The sequence below is a fragment of the Pongo pygmaeus genome, chromosome 10, assembly GCF_028885625.2.
Source record: "Pongo pygmaeus isolate AG05252 chromosome 10, NHGRI_mPonPyg2-v2.0_pri, whole genome shotgun sequence".
Taxonomy (NCBI): Eukaryota; Metazoa; Chordata; class Mammalia; order Primates; family Hominidae; genus Pongo; species Pongo pygmaeus.
Window position 1 is genome coordinate 53177084 of NC_072383.2, and position 21532 is coordinate 53198615.

The 21532-nt window shown below is 38.3% G+C and overlaps 2 pseudogenes; both read left to right on the forward strand.

Annotated features, from left to right (window-relative positions):
• The first annotated feature begins 5819 nt into the window (after window positions 1–5819).
• On the forward strand, window positions 5820–8062 carry LOC129010718 (olfactory receptor 6C2-like; annotated as a pseudogene).
• A 1505-nt stretch (window positions 8063–9567) lies between these two features.
• On the forward strand, window positions 9568–10830 carry LOC129010211 (high affinity copper uptake protein 1-like; annotated as a pseudogene).
• The last annotated feature ends 10702 nt before the right edge of the window (window positions 10831–21532 follow it).

Genomic DNA, 21532 nt, shown 5'->3' on the forward strand with positions numbered 1-21532 from the left:
TCTGTGGTGTTGAGCCTGCAGGTGCACAGAAGTCAAGAATTGGGGTTTGGGAACCTCCACCTAGATTTCAGAGGATGTATGGAAACACCTGGATGTCCAGGAAGAAGTTTGATGCAGGGGCAGGGCCCTCACACTGAACCTCTGCTAGGGCAGTGCAGAAGGGAAATGTGGGGTTGAAACCCCCACACAGAGTCCCCAATGGGGCACTGCCTACTGAAGCTGTAAGAAGGCCACCATCCTCCAGCCCCTAGAACGGTAGATCCACTGAAAGCTTGCACCATGTGCTTGTAAAAGCAGTAGATACTCAATGCCAGCCTGTGAAAGCAGCTGGGAGGAAGGCTATACCCTGCAAAGCCAGAGGGGCAGAGCTGCCCAAGACCATGGGAACCCACATCTTTCATTAGAGTGACCTGGATGTGAGACATGGAGTCAAAGGAAATCATTTTGGAGCTTTTAGGTTTGACTTACTTACAAGTAAGTAAGATCTTGTACTTACATGGGGCCTTTAGCTCCTTTGTTTTGGCCAATTTTTCCCATTTGGAAAGGGTGTATTTATCTAATGCCTGTACCCACATTGCATCTAGGAAGTAACTAACTTGCTTTGGTTTTGCAGGCTCATAGGCAGAAGGGTCTTGCCTTGTCTCAGATGAGACTTTGGACTATGGACTTTTGAGTTAATGCTGAAATGAGTTAAGACTTTGGGAGACTGTTGGGAAGGCATGATACGTTTTGAAATGTGAGGACATTAGATTTGGGAGGGGCAGGGGCAGAATGATATGGTTTGGCTGTGTCCCCACCCAAATCTCATCTTGAACTGTAGCTCCCATAATTCCTATGTGTTGTGAGAGGGACTCATGTGGAGATAATTGAATCATGGGGGCAGTTTCCCCCATACTGTTCTCATGGTAGTGAATAAGTCTCACGAGTTTGGATGGTTTTATAAGAGGAAACCCCTTTTCACTTGGTTCTCATTCTGTCTCTGGCCTGCCACCATGTAAGACATGCCTTCCACCTTCTGCCATCATTGTGAGGCCTCTTCAGCCACATGGAACTGTGAGTCCATTAAACCTCTTTTTCTTTATAAGTTAACCAGGCTCGGGTATGTCTTTAACAGCAGCATGAAACCAGACTAATACAGGGGTCCAGTGTTACTCTTCTGAATTTACCATTGATTTTCAGATAGTGTTTTAACATACCACTGTAAAATTTTATTTTCTAAATTAACATACAATAAAATTGACTCTTTGTACAGCATGAATTTTAAAAAAAATTTAGATATATGTAACCACTATGACAATTAAAGACAAGTTCCATTAGCCAAAAAAATCCCCTGCCAACCTCATGCTATCCATTTATAGACACAAATTACTGCCCTTCACAACCACTGATCTGTTTGTTCTCAGTTATTATTATTTTTTTCTGGTTCAGACTGTCATGTAATGGAATACAAATGCATGTTGCCTTTTGAAACTGACATTTTCACTCAGCAAAATGTCTTTAAGAGTCATACAAGTTATACTATGTACTAAAAGTTTATTCTTAATTTTTATCAGTATAAGTCCATGTTATGAATATATTGCATTTTGTTTATCCATTCACCCCCTTGACACATATGTGTTGTTCCTAGATTTTAGAGATTATAAATAAGCCTGATATACACAGTCATACATATATATATATATACATCTATATATTTCTGTGAGCATAAGTTTTCATTTTTCTAGAGTAAACATTTAGTAAACTGAGCCACAGGGCAAGTGTGTGTTTAACTTTATAAGAAGTAGTATAACTATAAAAACTTTACAAGAACTACTGAGTGCCTGTAGCATTTTAGATTCCTATCAGCACTTTGTGAGAATTTTAGTTTCCTTATATCCTTGCCTTTTATTTTTGTCATTGATTTGTTTTCTTGTTTGTTGTTTTTGCTTGTTTGTTTGTTTTGCTTTTGCCATTCTAACAAGTGTGTTGTAGTATCTGTATCTCACTGTGCTTTTAATTTACATTTCCCTAACGGCTAATGATGTTGGACATACTTTCAAGTGCTTAATTGCCTTTTGCAACCTTTACTTAGGTGAAGTGATGCTTTACTATTTTTCACATTTTGTTAAATTGGGTTGTTTGTTTTCCTACTGTTGAATTTGAAGAATCTTTATGTATTCTGGATACAAGACTTTTGTCAGATATGTAATTTGCAAAATTTTTTTCTGAGTCATTACTTTACTTTTTTACTGTCTTAACAATGCCTTGTTCAGAGTAACCTTCAGTTTTGATGAAGTCAGGTTTATCATTCTTTTCTTTAATGGATTATACTACTGGTATCATTACCATGAAATCTTTTCCTAATCCCACATTTGAAGACTTTCTCCTATAATTTGTTCCAAAATTTTAAAGTTCCCACTTTAAGTTTGGTCTAATGCATTTAAAGTTGACTTTTGCATAAGATGTGATTTCACATCAGTGTTATTTTTATTTGTTTGTTTGTTTGTTGTATATAGATGTCCAATTGTTCCAGGACCATTTATTTAAGAGATTGCTATTCATCCATTGAATTGTCTTTTTTTCTTTATTATTATTATTATTATACTTTAGACTCTATGGTACATGTGCGCAACGTGCAAGTAAGTTACATATGTATACATGTGCCATGCTGGTGCGCTGCACCCACCAACTCGTCATCTAGCATTAGGTATATCTCCCAATGCTATCCCTCCCCCCTCCCCCCACCCCACAACAGTCCCCAAAGTGTGATGTTCCCCTTCCTGTGTCCATGTGTTCTCATTGTTCAATTCCCACCTATGAGTGAGAATATGCGGTGTTTGGTTTTTTGTTTTTGTGATAGTTTACTGAGAATGATGATTTCCAATTTCATCCATGTCCCTACAAAGGACGTGAACTCATCATTTTTTATGGCTGCATAGTATTCCATGGTGTATATGTGCCACGTTTTCTTAATCCAGTCTATCATTGTTGGACATTTGGGTTGGTTCCAAGTCTTTGCTATTGTGAATAATGCCGCAATAAACATACGTGTGCATGTGTCTTTATAGCAGCATGATTTATAGTCCTTTGGGTATATACCCAGTAATGGGATGGCTGGGTCAAATGGAATTTCTAGTTCTAGATCCCTGAGGAATTGCCAGACTGACTTCCACAAGGGTTGAACTAGTTTACAGTCCCACCAACAGTGTAAAAGTGTTCCTATTTCTCCACATCCTCTCCAGCACCTGTTGCTTCCTGACTTTTTAATGATTGCCATTCTAACTGGTGTGAGATGGTATCTCATTGTGGTTTTGATTTGTGTTTCTCTGATGGCCAGCTGGAGGCATCACACTACCTGACTTCAAACTGTACTACAAGGCTACAGTAACCAAAACAGCATGGTACTGGTACCAAAACAGAGATATAGATCAATGGAACAGAACAGAGCCGTCAGAAATAATGCCACATATCTACAACTATCTGATCTTTGACAAACCTGACAAAAACAAGCAATGGGGAAAGGATTCCCTATTTAATAAATGGTGCTGGGAAAACTGGCTAGCCATATGTAGAAAGCTGAAACTGGATCCTTTCCTTACACCTTATACAAAAATCAATTCAAGATGGATTAAAGACTTAAATGTTAGACCTAAAACCATAAAAACCCTAGAAGAAAACCTAGGCATTACCATTCAGGACATAGGCATGGGCAAGGACTTCATGTCTAAAACACCAAAAGCAATGGCAACAAAAGCCAAAATTGACAAATGGGATCTAATTAAACTAAAGAGCTTCTGCACAGCAAAGGAAACTACCATCAGAGTGAACAGGCAACCTACAAAATGGGAGAAAATTTTCGCAACCTACTCATCTGACAAAGGGCTAATATCCAGAATCTACAATGAACTCCAACAAATTTACAAGAAAAAAACAAACAACCCCATCAAAAAGTGGGCAAAGGACCTGGACAGACACTTCTCAAAAGAAGACATTTATGCAGCCAAAAAACACATGAAAAAATGAATTGTCTTTATAACCTTTTCAAAAATCAACTAGTCTTACTGGTATGAGTATATTTCTGAATTCCCTATTCTATTACATTAATCTATATATAAAACCTTTTGTCATTACTGCTCTCTATTGATTACTGTAGATTTATTAGTAAATCTTTAAATCAAATAGTACTATTCTTCCAACTTTATTCTTTTACAAAATTGTTTGTCTAATATACTTTCTTTGTTCTTTCTTATAAATTTTAGAACCTGTTTGTTTATGTCAACAATAAAAAGTTCTTTGTAAATATATCACAACTTTGCATCATAAAGCAAACTTTAACCAATTTGGAAAGAATTGAAATTACAGAGAGAATATTCTCAATTCTTCCCAATTTGTTAAAATTTCTTCTATGATGCAAGATATTCTGTATCTCTTTAATTCTCCCAGATGCCCTTGAAAAGCATGTGTGTTCTGTTGTTGAGTGGAGTGTTCTATAAATATCAATTATATACCATTGGTCTAGAGTGTTGTTTAGTTCTTGTATATCCTTGATTTTCAGTCCACTAGTTCTGTCCAAGTGTAATTGTTAATTATATAGTTCTTCTTTCATTTCTGCCAATTCTTCTCAACATATTTTGATGAACTATTGTTAGGTACATAAACAATCAGAATCTCTATGTCTTAGTAAATTGATCCATTTATCCATATAGAATTTTTTCTTCTGTATACCTGTTAATCTACTTTGTCCAATATTAATATAACCACTCCAGTATACTTTTGATTATTGTTTGCATGGTATTTCTTTTTCTATTCTTTCATTTTTAAACCACTTATGGCACTGCATTTGAATTGAAGCTCTTATATACAACATCTAGTTGGGCTATTTTTAAAAATCTAATAATCTCTGTCTTTTAATCAGTGTGTTTAGATCATTTATATTAAATGTAATTATTTACAAGTTTGGACTTAAACCTATCATTTCATTAGTTGATTTTCATTCATTACCTTTGTTGTTTAATTTCTTTTGTTTTCATTTTCTTGCCTTCAATTGAGTAGTTACAGTATTCCATTTTCATTAATCTAATGTGTTTTTTACTGTATCTTTCCTTAACAGTTTGTGTTTCGGTACATGTGTCTAGTCTAGAAATAACAAAAACATGTAACGTTTCACAGAGTCATTTAAAATAAATGTTTTACTACTTGAGAGAGAATGTAGAAACTTTATGACTATATGGGATACTTTACTCCTCACCCTTTTTTATTGTTATCATTTATATTATGTCTATGTATATTGGAAATTCCAACAGGTGTTATAATTTTTATTTTCAACAATCAGTTTTATAAGAGAACTTATATAGATCTGGTAAATGTTTTGCTTTTAAATGTGTGGTAGAAATCAATAATTAAACTATTCTTAGTTCTCCTTGTTTGGCTATTTAAGCATATATTCATTTATTTTAATGAATATACAGTATATAGTTTGATATTTCAGCTTGAGTGGGCCTTGGTAAATTATATATTTTGAAGAATTAGTCAACTTTATGTAATTTGCTGAATCTACATGGTTTCCAATACATTCAATTTTAACTTTTTAATATCAATATTATCCTTATTAATGTCACTGGTCTCATATCTTATAAATTGCATCTTCTCTTTTTTTAGATTAGTCTCTCAAAAATATTATCAATATTACTCGTCATCTTTTAGAATTATCTTTTGACTCCATTAATCCTTGTTTTTCTGTCTTCTATTTCATTAATTTTTGACTATTTATTTCCTTTCTCCTGTTTAGATATTTTCACTTTGAATTTTTAGATAAGATTGCCTAAAATATCAAAGTAGTTATGGGAAATCACACAGAAATAAAAAGATTTTTTTGGGGGGACTTATAGATGACCCACAGCTGCAAGTTCTGGTTTTTATTTTTTTATTTCTGACATACATCCTGAGTGTCACTGGAAACCTGACCATTATCATTCTAACCCTGATGGATTCCCTCTTAAAACACCTATGTATTTTTTCCTACAAAACTTCTCCTTCTTAGAAATCTCATTCACAACTGTCTGTATTCCCAGATTCCTGTACAGCTTATCAACAAGGGACAATACCATAACTTATAATGCTTATGCCAGTCAAATTTTTTTTATTGGGCTCTTTGGGACCACTGAGTTTTTCCTCCTGGCTGCCATGTCCTATGACCGCTGTGTGGCCATCTGTAAGCCCCTGCATTACATGACCATCATGAACCATGGAGTCTGTGCCACCCTTGTCCTCTGCTGCTGGATCTCTGGATTGATGATTATCATCACACCACTGGGTATGGGCCTCCAGCTGGAATTCTGTGACTCCAATGTCATTGATCATTTTGGCTGTGATGCATCTCCTCTTTTTAAGATTTCATGCTCAGATACATGGTTTATAGAACAAATGGTTATAATATGTGCAGTATTGACATTCATTATTACACTAATGGGGTGATTCTTTCCTATGTATACATTATCAAAACAATTCTCAAATTCCCCTCTGCTCAACAAAGAAAAAAAGCTTTTTCAACATGTTCTTCTCAAATGATTTTGTTTCTATCACCTATGGTAGCTGCATTTTCATCTACATCAAGCCTTCCACCAAAGAAGAGGTGGCCATCAATAAAGGGGTATCTGTGCTCACTACATTTGTGCTCATGCCATTATTTAATCCCTTTATTTATATCTTGAGAAACAAGCAAGTGAAACAAGCTTTTAATGATGCAACCAAAAAAAAATTGGATTCCTCTTACAGAAGTAAAAGCCTAGAAGAAAATCTCGGCAATACCATTCAGGACATAGGCATGGGCAAGGACTTCATGTCTAAAACACCAAAAGCAATGGCAACAAAAGCCAAAATTGACAAATGGGATCTAATTAAACTAAAGAGCTTCTGCACAGCAAAAGAAACTACCATCAGAGTGAACAGGCAACCTAAAGAATGGGAGAAAATTTTTGCAACCTACTCATATGACAAAGGGCTAATATCCAGAATCTACAATAAACTCAAACAAATTTACAAGGAAAAAACAAACAACCCCATCAAAAAGTGGGCAAAGGATATGAACAGACACTTCTCAAAAGAAGACATTTATACAGCCAAAAAACACATGAAAAAATGCTCATCATCACTGGCCATCAGAGAAATGCAAATCAAAACCACAATGAGATACCATCTCACAACAGTTAGAATGGCGATCATTAAAAAGTCAGGAAACAACAGGTGCTGGAGAGGATGTGGAGAAATAGGAACACTTTTACACTGTTAGTGGGACTGTAAACTAGTTCAACCATTGTGGAAGTCAGTGTGGCGATTCCTCAGGGATCTAGAACTAGAAATACCATTTGACCCAGCCATCCCATTACTGGGTATATGCCCAAAGGACTATAAATCATGCTGCTATAAAGACACATGCACACGTATGTTTATTGCAGCACTATTCACAATAGCAAAGACTTGGAACCAACCCAAATGTCCAACAATGATAGACTGGATTAAGAAAATGTGGCACATATACACCATGGAATACTATGCAGCCATAAAGAAGGATGAGTTCATGTCCTTTGTAGGGACATGGATGAAACTGGAAACCATCATTCTCAGCAAACTATCACAAGAACAAAAAACCAAACACCGCATGTTCTCACTCATAGGTGGGAACTGAACAATGAGAACACATGGACACAGGAAGGGGAACTTCACACTCTGGGGACTATTTTGGGGTGGGGGGAGGGGGGAGGGATAGCATTAGGAGATATACCTAATGCTAAATGATGAGTTAATGGGTGCAGTACACCAACATGGCATGTGTATACATATGTAACAAACCTGCACATTGTGCACATGTACCCTAAAACTTAAAGTATAATAATAATAAAATAAAATAAATTTTAAAAAAATTAACCACTGAAAATCCCCTTAACCCAGCAGGTTTCCTAATGAGGGATTTAAATCTTAATTACCATATGAAGGTCAGACAAGACCTAGGAGGAACTCCCTTCAGGACAGGGCGATAGATGTTTCCTCCGGGGAGATTGAGGGGAGAAAAAAAAATGTTCAGTAATTGATAGGGAAACCCTTATAGAAGCAGTTAGGCAAATTGCCTAAAAATTGGTCTGCCCAAACATGCAAGCTGTTTGCACTCAGCCAAGCCTTAAAGTACTCACAGAATCAAAAAAACTCTATCTCAATCCTGACTCAAAAAGTTACCTACACCCACTCTGAAACAAATTTGAGTAAGAACTGCTGTTTATGGGAGCTCATCTTGATGGGGCAGCTGGGTTGTTATAAAATACTCAGGAACCCAGCCCAGCTCTAGAATTCATGCCTGAGTGCAAAGGCAATGTTAGGCAATCTGGTAAAGGATCACTAGAATCCAGAAGCCCAGACCCCTTTCTTTGTGGTCAAGAAAGGCAGGAAAACAGGTGCAGGACTGCTGTATCCGTGAGCATAACTAATCTGATAAGCACAGGCCCATGGGTGGTTACGCACCCTGGAAAGGAATAAGCATTATGACCATAGAAGACACTCTAGGACTAATGCTCATCGGAAAATGACTAGGGGTGCCGGCATCCCTATGTTCTTTTTTTCAAATGGGAAATGTTCCCCCCAAGGCAAAAATGCCCTTAAGATGTATTCTGGAGAATTTGGCACAATCAGAGTGTATGTACCTTTTTCCCTCTCAGACTTGAAACAAATTAAAATAGACCTAGGTAAATTCTCAGATAACCCTGATGGCTATATTGATGTTTTACAAGCATTAGGATAATCCTTTGATTGGACTTGGAGAGATATAATGTTACTGCTAAATCAAACACTAACCCCAAATGAGAGAAGTGCTGCCATAACTGCAGCCCGAGAGTTTGGTGATCTCTGGTATCTCAGTCAGGTCAATGATAGGATGACAACAGAGGAAAGAGAATGATTCCCCACAGGCCAGCAGGCAGTTCCCAGTGTAGACCCTCACTGGGACACAGAATCTGAACATGGAGATTGGTGCCTCAGACATTTGCTAACTTGCGTGCTGGAAGAACTAAGGAAAACTAGGAAGAAGACTATAAATTTTTCAATGATGTCCACTATAACACAGGGAAAGGGAGAAAATTGTACCGCCTTTCTGGAGAGACTAAGAGAGGCATTGAGAAAGCATACCTCTCTGTCACCTGACTCTATTGAAGTTCAACTAATCTTAACGGATAAGTTTATCACTCAGTCAGCTGCAGACATTAGAAAAAAACTTCAAAAATCCACTTCAGGCCTAGAGCAAAATTTAGAAACCCTATTGAACTTGGCAACCTCCATTTTTTTATAACAGTGATCAGGAGGATCAGGCGGAACAGGACAAATGGGATTAATAAATAAATAAATAAAAGGCCACTGCTTTAGTCATGACCCTCAGGCAAGCAGACTTTGGAGGCTCTGGAAGAGGGAAAGGCTAGGCAAATCGAATGCCTAATAGGGCTTGCTTCCAGTGCAGTCTACAAGGACACTTTAAAAAAGATTGCCCAAGGGGGCGGGAAATCCTTGGCCTCGGTGGCAGTGGTGGACACGTCGAGCTGGGTAGAAGTGGAGGGGCCATTCAAAGAGTCGTGAGGGGGTGATGGGTTAGGATTCGGAGAGAGAGGCGCTAGTGGCTGGACTTGACCTGGGAAGAATCTTCTGCTGACTCTCAACTTTTCCTGGAAAAAATGGATCATCTCCACCATATGGGGATGAGCTATATGGACTCCAACAGTACCATGCAACCTTCTCACCATCACCCAACCACTTCAGCCTCACACTGCCATGGTGGAGGAGACAGCAGCATGATGATGATGCCTATGACCTTCTACTTTGGCTTTAAGAATGTGGAACTACTGTTTTCCGGTTTGGTGATCAATACAGCTGGAGAAATGGCTGGAGCTTTTGTGGCAGTGTTTTTACTAGCAATGTTCTATGAAGGACTCAAGATAGCCTGAGACAGCCTGCTGCATAAGTCACAAGTCAGCATTCACTACAATTCCATGCCTGTCCCAGGACCAAATGGAACCATCCTTATGGAGACACACAAAACTGTTGGGCAACAGATGCTGAGCTTTCCTCACCTCCTGCAAACAGTGCTGCACATCATCCAACTGGTCATAAGCTACTTCCTCATGCTCATCTTCATGACCTACAATGGGTACCTCTGCATTGCAGTAGCAGCAGGGGCCGGTACAGGATACTTCCTCTTCAGCTGGAAGAAGGCAGTGGTTGTGGACATCACAGAGCATTGCCATTGACATCAAACTCTATGGCGTGGCCTTATCGATTGCAGTGGGAAGTTGTTGAAGACTTGAAGACATGATTCCTGCTCCAATCATCCCTTCTTGCTCCTCTTTGTGCATGTACACACACAAACACACACACACACACACACACACACACACCCCTGCTCAACAGAGGTTTAGTTTACAGTCTCTGAGCTAAAGTAGTAACCTCCCAAATTGTTTTTTCTAATAAGCTGAGATTCCCATTTCTCTTAAGGAGAAGCCACCCATGAGATGTCTTTTCCTTCTCCATCATCTTAGAGCCAAGTTATATGTTCTTGTCTAATCCATGTAGCTTTTTGTTCAATGACTTGATCATCTGCTTCCTTTTTGAATTTTTAACAGATAGTAAGTAAATTTGGTGATTTTTTTCCCTGGGTCAGTGATGGAAAGGGATTAACTTCAGCCAGGATTGATGGCAGCTGAGAGAAATTCTTGCCCAACTAAACCCAGAACTCAAACTTAACATTAGAAAATAAGGTCCAGGGCCGGACACAGTGGCCCATGCCTGTAATCCTAGCACTTTGGGGGCCAAGGCAGGCTGGATCACCTGAGGACAGGAGTTCAAGACCAGCCTGGCCAACATAGTGAAACCTGTCTCTACTAAAAATACAAAAATTAGCCGGGCATGGTGGTGGGTGCCTGTAATCCCAGCTACTCAGAAGGCTGAGGCAGGAGAATCGCTTGAACCTGGGAGGTGGAGGTTGCAGTGAGCCAAGATGGCGCCATTGCACTCCAGCCTGGGTGACAAGAGTGAAACTCCATCTCAAAAAAAAAAGAAAAGAAGGTCCAGCTTTTGGATTCAATGAGTGGGAAATACATTGTGCCTTTCTTTAGATGTGATACATTATACCAAAATCTTTGTAGTGTGCAGAGGGGTGGTTTGAGACTAAATACAGGCTTAGAGCTTGCAGAGTGTATATTCTTGGATGGCTGACTCATCGACTTGCATTCCCACTTAACACTTTGATTAGCATGAACTTGCCAATCAAAAAATGACAATCAATTTGAGAAAATAGAAATAGATATTTTCAAATAAAACCATTCACAGTTTACTTTGGCTTGATACCTTTGTTTGTCCCAGCTGAAGTGAAGCAAGAGAGTTTGAATTATTTTTCCCATCATTGTTTTCACATGTCTACCTCTAAAACTGTGATTTTCAAGCTTTAGCACGCATCAGAATCACCTGTAGGGCTGATTAAAACACTAATTGCTGGGCCTCAACCCAAAAGCCCCCAGAGTGGCACTTCTGAGTTCCTGCTGATGTTACAAGGGACCACAGTTTGAGAATCTCTGCTTTAAGCTAAGGAAATATTGCCTGGTGGGTTGGCTGCCTGGTATTGGGCATGGAAATTTGAGTTGCTGATTGGTAGATGTGTGTCTGGACTTAACTCATGTAGGAAATTCTGCTGATCAATACCTAATCATTCCACATTTATTGAGCTCCACCTGTGTGTATGTGTACCCAAGCACACATGTGTGAAGGGCTATAGCCAAAGTATTTTTACTAGCCTGTATGAAATCACTAGTCCTTATTTTTAAAGGTCTATGGTTTCTTGGAAGTAGTTTGATTGTTGAGAGAGACCTTTGATCTACAGTGTAAATCTACCAGTCATGGGCCAGAAGGGCAAAAGCCCAGCTTTCTCTTTGGAAAGACTGAGGCTGTGGTTTGTTGATGGCCAGGTTTTCCTCAGGCTCCAACAACTGTGCTTACACCAAGCAGATCCTCATCCTCCATATAATCATCTTTGTTATTCATGGGGGTTTAATTACATTACAAGTGGCCAAAACCCCTGTTCTCAGTGAAGAACCACAATGGATTTTTATTCTGTCCAGTTATAGTCTACACTGCAGTCTTATTCCTGGTTCAAACTACCTCTCTAAATTGATTTGTCTTGTGCTGGTCTGTTAAATCCTGCCCTCCTTGGTGCTAGATCCAGTTGTGCCTCAGGGCAGAGGAAACAAAACACAGCTATCCTCTTGGCCTGTGTTGTAGTTTTGAAGTCTGTACTTTCTCCGTGGGTGCCAGTTAAATATTGGAGAGCAAGGAATGTGGACTTGTATGGCTTTGAACCAAGAGAGGGTTATGAGCCTACTGGATTGAGGTTAAAATCCAAGAACCAACATTTAGAGCTTTGTGCTTTTCTCTCATTCCATCACCTTGTAATGATTATACTTAACATGAGCAGGGTGAATGACAGGTACTGACAAAGTCCAACACAAAGGTATAATACAGCCTGTTGTCTCAAGCTAAGAAATCATAAAACTATGAGAAATAAATAGGAATCAATAGTTAGTAGTGACATTGGTGCTCTCTAGAAATCTCAGCATGAGCTGCTATGGAATACCCTCCCAGCAACAAAACCTTACCAGTAAGGCCAGCTAGACCCAATGGCTCATGCCTGTAATCCCAACACTTTGGGAGGCCAAAGTGGGAGGATGGCTTGTGTCCAGAAGTTCGAGACCAGCATGGACAACATAGTGAGATCCTATCTCTATAAAAAATCAAAAATTAGCCAGGCATGATGGTGCATACCTATAGTCCTGGCTACTTGGGAGGCTAAGGCAGGAGAATTGCTTTAGCCCTGGAGGTCGAGGCTGCAGTGAGCCATGATTGCACCACTGCACTCAGACCAGGTGACAAAGCAAGACCCTGTCTCAGAAAAAAAAAAGAAAGAAAGGTCAAGGCCAGTTAAGACAAAATGCTATGACTTTGAAATTCACAGAAAGAAAAAACAGTTTAGATTAGGTCTTCAGGTATTCAGGATAGAGATAATCTCCTGAAAAACCTGAATTTCAGAGATTCTTAGACTGGCTGCCAAAGGATGAAGCTAGGGAAGGAGAAAAAGCTTAAATTCCTTCTTGAGCTGTTGGATTGTGATAATACAATGATTTCATTAACTTTTCATTTCTGTATACCTGTTCATTTGGAATTTAATGCTTGACTTCTTTGTTCATTTTGGATCTAAACTTCTCTTTTCTTCCTTCCCCATTCACATCTATTAGAAGACTGCATCACCATTTCTTTGGCTCCCTTACTCTGTTGTCCTTTCCCCTTTCTTTCAGTTTTTTCTTTTATCTCATGTCTAGTATATTAAGTCTCCATAGCCCTCCTGATGCAGTAGACAGTGCTATGCTGTGGATATAATACCAACCAGAAATTGGCATTTATAAACCTGTTAAGAGACTTTAAGCACGCTTCAAGAGGCAGTTGACCCACTGGAATTTCTATAAGGCTAGTACCCTTCCCAGAGTTACAGAATCTTAGGTGCTCTCTCTAGTCTGTGAGGGAGGAACTCCCAGTATCCCCATTGCCCACAAATGGAATCCTCACTGTATCCACTAGGAGATTAGAAATTAAGGTTTCTTCACTACTTCTATGGTAGGGTTGTCTGAAATTCCCTTTCAGGCTGTGGGTACTGGTCTTGGGTTCTAGTCTTAAGGGGTTCCTTATAAGGAGCAGGCAGAGGGGAGTACACTTTCATGTCATTTAATTTTGATCCTGCCCTCTCCAGCTGCTCCTTCAAAAGATACATCAAAAGATACAAACTCTGGGCTGGGCACAGTGGTTCACACACTTTGGGAGGCCAAGGTGGGGGGGCAGATCACCTGAGGTCAGGAGTTTGAGACCAGCCTGGCCAATGTGGTGAAACCCCATCTCTACTAAAAATACAAAAATTAGCCGGGTGTGGTGGCGCATGCCTGTAATCCCAGCTACTCTGGAGGCTGAGGCAGGAGAATCGCTTGAACCCAGGAGGCGGAGGTGGCAGTGAGCCAAGATGGCACCATTGCACTCCAGCCTGGGCGACAAGAGCAAAACTCTGTCTCAAAAAAAAAATAGATACAAAGTCTGCATTTGATATAATGCCTTAATTACTGGGTCTACAATTAATGTTGACTGTTTTAGATTGTAAGCTCCTGGAGAGCAGTATTGCTGTAGTAGGAATGTTTTAACAGTTTTTGTTCATATGAAAAAGAACAAAATAAATATTTTGATTTTGTGATTCTAAAAAAATAATAATAATAATAAATAAAAATAAAAAAGATTGCCCAAATAGAAATAAGCCACCCTGTCGTCCATGCCCCTTATGTCAAGGGAATCACTGGAAGGCCCACTGCCCCAGGGAATGAAGGTCCTCTGAGTCAGAAGCCACTAACCAGATGATCCAGCAGTAGGACTGAGGGTGCCCAGAGCAAGTGCCAGCCCATGCCAGCACCCTCACAGAGCCCCAGGTATGCTTGACCATTGAGGGCCAGGAAGTTAACTGTCTCTTGGACACTGGCACGGCCTTCTCAGTCTTACTCTCCCGTCCCGGACAACTGTCCTCCAGATCTGTCACTATCTGAGGGGTCCTAGGACAGGCAGTCACTAGATACTTCTCCCAGCCACAAGTTGTGACTGGGAAACTTTACTCTTTTCACATGCCTTTCTAATTATGCCTGAAAGCCCCTCTCCTTTGTTAGGGAGAGACATCCTAGCAAAAGCAGGGGCCATTATACACTAGAATTAGGAGAAGGAAAAAAGGTAAATATATATACAGACTCTAAGTATGCTTACCTAGTCCTCCATGCCCACACAGTAATAGGGAGAGAAAGGGAATTCCTAACTTCTGAGGGAACACCTATCAAACATCAGGAAGCCATTAGGCCCCAAAATTCTCCTTACCTCTGAATCTACTTCCTCCAATCCCTTCCTAAAGATAACTTTATGGGGAAGAGGATTTTCTTGTGTCTCTCTAGGTGACAATCAGGTGCCTGTGTGGGTGCCCAACAAACATCTGAAGATCTATCATGAGCCACAGCTCATGGACCCACCTGTACAGTCTGAATTGAAGGTTTGAGAAACCTCGATTTGCTTTCTCTGTGCCTTCTGTTAGAAGGGGCCTGCTTCTCGTTATCAACGGTTAAGTTTTACCCCATGGTAATTAAACAAAGAGGCAGAAGCTGAGTTACAAATGCTTCAGCAATGGCATGCCTCCTGGCTACAGCCACAAAAGTTTTTGCTTCTGTTTCAGTAGATTTACTAACGTGTGGGTGAGAGTATGCTTGTGTTTTTGCAGATGAATGAACCCTATGGATGCCCTCAAGATGTGTACGACAATGGAAGTGGAGACTGGAGGGACCCATGGATCCCAACCATGCACCACGTTCCCCCCAGCACAAGCCATGAGCCAGTTGAATCTGAATATGAAGATGGAATGAAGACTGACCAGAGTCACAATGCTTAATGGACCAATGCTTTCTGACTCAGCTCCTCTCTACCCTGAATACAACAGACCCTAATAGTTAGGCAGGAACATCTTCCCCCTATTCAGCATGAAGAAGTTACAGAAGATGGACCTTCATCCTTCTGCAACCCCTAGGATTAAGGGTCCTCTTGTAAAAGGGAAAGGGGAGATATGTGGGAAGCATTCAAACCAGAGTGACTCCAGTTTGAATAAGGGCTAAGAAAAATGAAGCTGGATCACCAACCGGCAATTAAGGTCTGCACAGCCTGCAAGCTCCTTGCTCAATTAAAAGAGGCCACCTTTTATGCTAGTAATAATGATAGTAATAATACCTTCTCTTTTACAAAGAAGAGAAGGGGGGCATGTTGGGAAAAAGCTGAGTATTGGGAAGAAAGCTGAGGCAGGGCTTGCATGTCTGACATAATGTCATCTGATGTGTCTAGACTTGCTGGTTCCTTGCTTCTAGCCATCCTAGGCTCCTAGATTAATTGTATTCCCATAGTCTCAAGTAGCAGAACATGTTCCTTATAAATGCTAAACCATCACAGATCATGTGCCTGCCCTTTTGACCCCCACATTCTCACCACCTGTTTCTTTGTTGGATTACCAATAAATAGCATGGGCTCCCAGAGCTCAGGGCCTTTGCAGCCTCCACAATCATGATGGCCCCCTGGTCCCACTTTTCTCTCTCAAACTGTCTTTTTCTCAATCCTTTGACTCCACCAGACTTTATCACCCCCATGACCTGGTGTTGGGTCTGATCACCCCAACAGCATGTGATCTAGTTTGCCTTTATGCCTCTTTAATTGCTCGTTACATTGTGATATTAAGATAGTCCACCTACCAGGTTCAATTTCTCCCATTTTTCTTGCAGATTGGAGAAAAATCAGAAGTTAGTCATGAGAAACCTTATAAGAGTAACCACATTCATTCTTTTGGTATTTACTGAGGATACACAGCTGAAAGTCCTCCCTTTCATATTTCTACTTACAAATACACGTTGAGTACATCAGAGAATCTGACGAGCATCATGCTTTCATTTGTTGATTTCAACCTTTAAAAAAATTACGATAATCTCAATGGGATGCAGAAAAGTCATTTGATAAAATCCAGCATGTATATCCAATAAAATGTCTAGAACTAAGGATAGAAGACAATTTCTACACTTGGAAAAGGGCATCTGTAAATAACATACAGCTGACATAATATTCAATAGTAAAATACTGAATTGTTTCTTTTTTTTTTTTTTTTTTAGATGGAGTTTTGCTCTTGTTGCCCAGGATGGAGTGAAATGGTGCGATCTTGGCTCACTGCAAACTTTGCCTCCCAGGTTCAAGTGATTCTCCTGCCTCACCCTCCTGAATAGCTGGGATTACAGGTGGCGGCCACCACGCCCAGCTAACTTTTTTTGTATTTTTAATAGAGACCAGGTTTCACCATGTTGGCTGGGCTTGTCTTGAACTCCTGACCTTGGGTGATCTGCCCACCTCAGCCTCCCAAAGTGCTGAGATTACAGGCGTGAGCCACCGCGCCCAGCCCTGAATTGTTTCTTACCAAGATTAATACCAAGTAATCAATGTCTAATCTTGTCACTTTTGTACAACATTGTACTGGAGGTTCTAACCCATGTAACAAGACTAGAAAAAAAGCACTCAGGTTGGAACGGAAAAAACAAAATTACATTTACCAAAGACTGTCTATGTATAAAATTCTAAAAAGAACTCTCCAAAATACCTACTGTAACTATTATAGTAAGTTGACAAAATACAAGGTCAATAATCAATAATCATAAAGTTAAATAAAAAAACATAATATTAAATACTTAAGGAAAAAATTCAACAAAAGTTGTGTAAGACCTTTATAATGTAAACTAATAAATGTTGCTAAAAAATTTTAAAATCTAAATAAATTGAGAAATATACCATGTTTATGAAACTGATGCCTACAAGTATAAGGAAATGAATTCTGAAAATAACCTGAGTGAACATGGAAATGGATCCTTCCCAGTCAAGCCCCAAATGAAAACACTATGCACCTGACACCATGATTGAAAACCCTAAGCAGAAGATCCAGCAAAATGTGCCTGGATTCCTGACCCATAGAAATTGTAAGATCATAAATGTGTGTGTTGTTTTAAGCCACTCAATCTATGGCTTAATTTGTTATGCAGGAAGAAAAAATAATACAAGGCTTTAGGAATTTTTTACTGCTTTATTGAAATGTGATTCTTTTGATTATGTTATCAAGAGCTTATTTTATTTACTTATCTTTCAGGATAAAAACAAATGGCTTCAAACTGATTTAATAGAGAAAACTAATACAGAAACTCTTTGTATATGCATCTCCATTGCTTGATAATTGACACAAATAAAAGTTCAACTTCTTAAGCCATGGGAAATATAATTATGTGGGCATAGCAAGAGAAAATTTCTTTTGATATAAAAATGTCCTAATAATGTACAGATAGGAGAGACATACAGATATAAGATGATAATGAATATTACAACAGCAACCTCTATAACCATACATTTTATGAATTATAATTCTGATCATGTGATTTTTATCTGATTCATATGTAAAGAGGATACTTTACAGCAAAGTGATCAATAAGATTAGATTCACAACATTCCAAGGTGAAATCTAAAGTAATTGACGTGAACATAATCATCCCTGTTGCCATCAAACAGCAGATAAACAGTCTTTTACAGACACTGTTGTTAATGGTGGTCATATAATACAGGCATTTTCAGACGGCCACATGACAGCAGTTTTTCTTTCCTATGTTCTTTTTACCCAGATAATTGTGACACATTCACCTGCTTAGTGTTTCTGAGAGTGAAAAATGAACACTAGAGAACACGGACTCTAATATTTTGCATATTTTACAAACAATTGTCTTTTCACAGATTGTTTCAGGCTATCATTCCCCTGATAAATGCCCCATGGTATCAACTTTTCTTTCATTATTAACAGAAAGTTCCTATTAATAGAAACACTAGGCCCTAGAGAAACAAATTAGTTTGTTGTAGGAATGGTTTCCAATACGTTGTTGTATATCGTTACTCACAAAGCCTTTAGAGTATCCCTTGAGGCTGGGGACATGTGGTGTTTTCACTGATGTATCAGTGACAGGATGCTCTGGGAGCCATTTTACAAAGAATCATTTACAGGCATCTTTAAAAGAAAGTGGGACCATTACAGCCTCAGGGAGAAGTTGAATAACTGAAAAACTGGAACTGTCTTAGTGCAGGCTCATATAGGAATTGAGTGTGTTCTGACATACTGGAGATTTAATCATAAAAGTCCCAAAGCTGAACACAGAAATTTTATGGATGACATAATGGCAACATTCTTATTAACACACACAATGAGTATTCTGGAATTTAATAGAGGTCTTCTAATAATTGCCTACCTCGACACCCCAAAATCACTCACTTATGTCTTTAAATATTAGATGAAAAACTCTGAAGTTTATTTTCTGATTATGAAAAAAGTAATTATATGACCTCTGACATATAATCATATTTTATAGCCAGAAAAGAAAATGAATAAAATCTGTCTCCAGAGAAGCAGAACCAATAGGAAGTGTATGTATATATGTATATATGAAGGACGATTATTTATTTATTTTTTTATTTTTAAAAATTGGCTCACATGATTGTGGAGGCTGGCAAGTTCAAAATTTGCAGGGTAAGCTGACAGGCTAGACATCCAGAGAAGAGGTGACATTGCAGCTTGCATATGATTTAAATGTGAATTTCATCTAAAAATATCTTCACAGCAACATAAAATAAAGCCTGGTGACAGATTTTATTCCAGTAAGAATATGTACACACACAGGCACACTCACATACAAATACACTTGTCTTTAAATGGTGAGAAGAGATCTAAATGATCATTTATACTCAGTTTCAAAAATTACTAATGAGCCTATTGTGTAATGCACTTTTGCAAAGTAAAAGACAAAAAGGCAGTAGTGGGGACAGCATCCTTAAAAGACAGTAAGATGCAATAATAGCATCAGACATAGAGGAAGTATAAACAATAAGTGTCACATCGTGTTGGCCGCTTTCCATTTTTAAGGTATCTGGGAGAATACAAAACCCCCTTTCTTTCCTTTATCGTTTCTTCATAATATCAAAGCGTATCATTATCAAAATAGAAATGTATTCTAGAATTCAAAACTGTCACAACACAGAGATAATCAAAGATAGAACTGATTAAGAGCTTTAGGTATACATTTCTAGCATAGGTGTGTGTGTGTGTGTGTGTACATATATGTACACTATACATTATAACCTAAATAATTTTATATTAACATTTCATTAATATTTTCTATGTAAGCATAAATACACTCGTGATAGCTAATTTATGTGTCAATTTAGCTAGACCACAGCTCCCAGGTATTTAGTTAAATATTAGTCTATATGTTGCTGTGAAGATTTTTTTTAGATGAGATTAATATTTAAATCATATGCAAGCTGCAATATCACCCCTTCTCTGGGTCTCTGGCCTGTTAGCGTACCCTGAAAAATTTGAACTTGCCAGCCTCCACAATCATGTGAGCTAATTTCTTAAAATAAATAAATAAATAAATAATCCACCCCTCATCTTCCTTCATATATGCATACATACATAAATCTCCTTTTGGGTCTGCTTCTCTGGAGAACCCTGACTAATAAAGTACCTAATCATTTTCAAGTCTATATGGCATTCCATTGAATGCATAAACCATTAAGCCATGCTCTATTGTTGGAAATTTACTTCGCTTACAATTTCCACTGTTGTTTAAAAAGCTATATTAAATGTCTTTTTGTGCCTTACAGAAACATATAATGCTATTTTGTTTCCAAACATAATTTCAAGAAGACATTTTTCAGGTTACAATGAGACACATTATAAACTTTTCGTTATTTGTCATATTTTCTTCCAGTGTTACAAATGTACTACTTCTTAAGCATTGTCAGAAATCCATTTTACTCACCTTTAGGAAAACGTAAGGAATTGTGATTATTCTTAAGAATAGTTTATATTTGTTTCCAGCATTAAAGGACCTCCTCAGTGACAGCCTGCCTCAAATGCACTGTGGAAAATGTTCCTCACATTGTTATCTTTCTCACACTATGCTGTTTTTTCTTCACATTTACCACCATCTAAAACATTATATACTGTACTAATTTATCTGATTGTTTTCTATCTCCTTAAGATTAGAATATAAAGACCTGCATGGATTTTTGTCTTTTTTGTTCACTGATGTAACATTACTACTCTGAACAGTACCCAGAATACACAATATGTTCTCAATAAATACTGGCTAAATGAAAGAATGCTTGTGTTTTAATGAGAAAAAAAGGAGATAGTCAATCAAGTATACAAAAGAAGGAAGAGAATAAAATGAGGTTTGGAAATGTTTATTTGGAACTGTCTCTAAATATCTAAGTGTTCCACATTTCTACCTTATTTTTCTCTCAGCATTGCCCCCAACCTTTCAATAGTCTAGCTGTTGTCATGGAGATGGTGTTCTCTGACATCTCTACTCATACTTATTGGAGACATCTAGAGATGTCCTTTTAGACTAAGAAAAACAAAATTATGTCGACTGAACTACTATTTTCTTTGTGTAGTTACAAGAGAACTCTTTCGAGTACAAAGAAAGTTCCTAAGTCTGCCCAAAGGATCTATTAAGGTTATCCACCCAATCATATCTATTGTAATGGTTTCTTTCTCCAGATTGAGACCACATTTTTTTTTAGTATATCTGGTGGGAAATGCATATCAAAAGCCATACGAATGCAAAAATTTTCTACCTACAATTAAGAATTTCTCCTATGAGAATGCTCTGGTACATAACCAGTTATGTGTGCAAAGATAATTATATAAAAACTTCAGGGCAGTATTTTCATTACAAAGAAGAAATGTAAACAATTTAAGCTTCCAAACTGGTGGAACTTATTATCAAATTGAGATTTAAAATATGTAAATTCAGTCACTAAACATGATCATTAAAAACAGCTGTAA